The sequence below is a fragment of the Vigna radiata genome, unplaced genomic scaffold (assembly GCF_000741045.1).
Source record: "Vigna radiata var. radiata cultivar VC1973A unplaced genomic scaffold, Vradiata_ver6 scaffold_198, whole genome shotgun sequence".
In the NCBI taxonomy this organism is placed as follows: Eukaryota; Viridiplantae; Streptophyta; class Magnoliopsida; order Fabales; family Fabaceae; genus Vigna; species Vigna radiata.
Window position 1 is genome coordinate 237,288 of NW_014542192.1, and position 4,590 is coordinate 241,877.

The window sequence follows — 4,590 nt, forward strand, 5'->3', positions numbered from 1 at the left end:
CTAATATTAAAGTGAAATTTCATCATTTCATAATATATTTTATAAAACTATGAGTACAAACCATTAGTCACATGTTTTACATAATTAAATTTTAATATATCTGATTAATATATGATATTTTATAAATCAAAATATTTCAACCGAAACTATGAATGAAATATCAAGAAAAATTATTAAAATAATTAAGATCATTATCAATCTTCACTAATGCATATAAAATTTATATTATATCTAAAATCAAAGAATTTACTACTAATTAAAAGTGAATATTCGATTTTTCACAGTAAAGACAATACAATGTAAAAAACCTCATTATGTTAGCATCCAAATTTAATGCAACACAATAATTTTAAATAAAATATATATAAACATTGTTTTTGTAAAAAATATTAAACAAATATTATTAGACAAATATCACTTATTAAAAAGAGATAAGTGTATTTGTCATATTAATATTAATAAATTATTCAACGAGTTTTGTCATAATAATATTAATAAATTATTCAACGAATTAAAAGTTAACGGTTATAAAATAAGCATTTCATCATCTGTTACAGTAACTTGGATGCTAATATAATAAGGTAATGAGATTTTGTATAATATGTAATGTCTTGTGAAAATCAAATGTATATTTCATTGGCAGCATAATATCAGATAAAAAAATTCCATTTACATTTTTTATGAATGTCAAATTTAGCATTATCTTATTTATTGATTTGAAAAAAGAAAACACAATAGCTAATTTCATATACTTGTATACCGTTTATGTCATTATGCAAATAAGTAAGAAAAGATGCAATATTGTGGAGGAAATATCAACTTAGTTGCATGATATATCATCAAATTATTTACCAAATTTATTTTTTAACATTGCTTAGTATATATGAGAAACTATCACTTTACAATATTATTAATATTTAAATTGATTAAGTTTTTCTTTGTAGTTAATACATTATTAATTAATGATATATTACACTCTCAAATGTCCTTTAATGCACTAATATCACAATGCAATTAATTGAATTCACACTTAAGAATGTGAGTTAAGACAGCAATTTGATTGAAACATGATCTAAGAGCACACTCTCCTTTAAGATTCGATCTGAAATCTGATGCAACATGCTGCCTTCAGCTCTATACCCTGATAGTCCTTCATGCTTTTTGTTATATTATTATTCATATAAAACAATTCTCATCATATCCATATATAATCTTTTAACCTTTATGCAATAAGACTTCCATTAAGTTGCTCTGCAATTTCTCCCTCTCTGTCGCTTCTTAAGTAAAAGTGTTTTGGTACGAGGCTTTCAATATACTATTCCAATGAAAAATAACATGTTTCAAGATAATTATAGTTTAATTTTGAATAATAAAAAGCTCTACCTATTTGTTTCAAGGTATTTGTTTATGTATATATACCTGAAACCACTTTATGATATTATTATTTATTATTATTATTATCAGATAAAATTTATTAAATATAGAAGCTACATCAGAGCACAAATATCAAATGGTTAAAATAACATTCTCCATCACAACCCTTATGCATATTCACTTGTATGAATTTTATTCCTAAAAGGTTCCCAAAAGTGTAGTGAATTGCTGTGGTCTCTGTAGATGGTGTGAAGTCTACATAAAATGAAATAGACAATAGAGCTGAAGGTGGTTGGAGAGCGTAATGAAAATCAAGTGAAAGAGAAGCTATACAGAAAATGGTAACTAATTTATCCATGGTAAGAAAATCATGGCAAAGTGGTGTACTACCTTGACAATTTAGGGTTGAAAAATGTTTAGAAAGAAAAAACCTAGAGCTTTCTTAATCCTACTAAACTTGTCATGAGTTCTACCATTGCTTTCTTGCCAAAAACATCATAAGTTATCTGACTCTTCATATTATCAGTTGGCATTTCATAGTTACATAATATTTTCATAATCAAGATTATATATTACATAGAATAAGCATAATAATGAGAGTTGAAATTTAAATTGTTAATTTAGACATACAAATATAAATATATATATATATATATATATATATATATATTACACGAGGTTTCTTATATATAGAAACTAACCAAATCACTAGGCAAAGCTCTAAGTGATATCTGTAGAAACTAAAACCAGTCTTAAGGTACAGAGTTAAAACAACATTTGAAGAGTTTGCAATTAAGAGAGCTAATGGTCATGGCAATTAAAACAAACTTATACATTATTATGCTCGTATTTTAATTTTTTTATTATTATCAAAGTAAAAGTATAACTTAAATAAGATTAAAAATGTGAACCCAAAAAGGAAAAGAATCATCTTACAATGTCACTTCTTTCAATTTTGACAATGTTTTCTGTAGGGTTCCCATGTTTGCTGGGAAAAATATCTAAATCTTCATCTAACTCATCAAGAATATAATTTGGCTTCTTTATTCTAGATTTTTCACGAAGTCGATATGCAACTATTTATATTCTGCCATGATAGAATTTTCTTATAAACAAATAGAAACAACAACAGAAAACTTTTTGTATCAACAAAAAAAAAAACTTCAGGAAACAAATAATATATCAAAAATTGTTAAAACTTCTTCTACATTTATCATCAATCAAGGAAATAAATTGAAATTTTAGGGAAGAAGCAAGTTACACTAACAGTTGAATCACTTTTCACAATGTTTTTTCTAGGTCTCCCTCGTTTCCTAGGGAGAATAACTGAATCGTTTGAATCATCAATAATATTTTTCCGTTTCTTTTGACGGGAGCTTCCAGGAAGCCCTTCAACCAAGTCACCCATATTCTGTTAAGATAGAATTTTCTCATATATTTCTGCATGCTTATGAGAAAATTCTATCTTAGCAAAATATGAGTGGCTTGGTTGAAGGGCTTCCTAGAAGCTTCCGTCAAAGGAAACGGAAAAATATTATTGATGATTCAAATGATTCAATTATTCTCCCTAGGAAACGAGGGAGACCTAGAAAAAACACTGTGAAAAGTGATTCAACTGTCACTGTAACTTGCTTCTTCCCTAAAATTTCAATTTATTTCCTTGATTGATGATAAATGTAGAAGAAGTTTTAACAATTTTTGATATATTATTTGTTTCCTGAAGTTTTTTTTTGGTTGATACAAAAAATTTTCTGTTGTTGTTTCTATTTGCTTATAAGAAAATTCTATCATAGCAGAATATAAATAGTTGCAGATCGACTTCGTGAAAAATCTCGAATAAAGAAGCCAAATTATATTCTTGATGAGTTAGATGAAGATTTAGATATTTTTCCTAACAAACATGGGAACCCTTCAGAAAACATTGTCAAAATTGAAAGAAGTGACATTGTAAGATGATTTTTTTCCTTTTTGGGTTTATAATTTTAATCTTATTTAAGTTATACTTTTACTTTGATAATAATAAAAAAATTAAAATACTAGCATCATAATCTATAAGTTTGTTTTAATTGCCATGACTACTAGCCCCCTAACCGCAAACTCTTCGGATGTTGCTTTAACTATACCTTAAAATTGTTTTTAGTTTCGAGAGATATCACTTAAGTGATAAAGCTTTGCCTAGTGATTTGATATATATATATATATATATATATATATATATATATATATATATATATATATATATATATATATATATATATATATACATGTATATACATAGATGTATATACATGTATATACATGTATATACATATATATGTATATACATGTATATACATACATGTACATACATAGATGTATATACATGTATATATCTATGTATATACATACATGTACATACATAGATGTATATACATAGTATACATGTATATTCATGTATGTATATATATATATATATCCATATATACATACATGAATATACATGTATACTATGTATATGCACCTATGTATGTACATGTATGTATATTCATAGATATATACATGTTGGAGGAAGTCACGCCGCGTACGACGGTTCGACCTCTACCTTTGCTACCCTAACCTACTCTCTTTTCCTTTTAAAACAAAACGCCCCGAAGGCCTAAGGTAATCTCCTGTGTTTTTTGCTTAAGGATTCAACTCCTTTGTTGCTTAATTTCATTATCTGTTTTGCTTCGAGAAGCTGTTTTATAGGTATCACTACAAAAAATATTAATTTTACGAGGGTTTTTTTTAGTATTTCCAGGGGTTTTAACCTCCAAACAAAACCTTTCCCGCGGTTCAGAGAGCCACTGGGAAAACCAGTGTCCCAAAATTACCAACGGAACTAGCCAGGGTTTCTAGAAAACCGCCCCAATTTTCAAGGGTTTTGGACAAACCACCGGAATTAATCCGAGTTGTGCCAAACCGCTCCTATTTCGAGGGGTTTTTAAAAAACCGTCGGAACTAACCAGGGTTATGCTAAACCGCTCCTATTACATTGAACCTCCCCTTTTTTCCAGGGGTTTCCAAAAAACCGTCGGAAATGCTTCCAGTTTTTTTTTTTTTTTTGTTGCCAAGGGTTCTTCCTTAACTGACTCAACCACGTTTAGTGAGTTCTCTTTATCCATCCCCTCTCTCTAAAACTCTCATTTTTCTCATACTAAGATACATTACCAATTACTTCCTTAAAAATTGAATTTG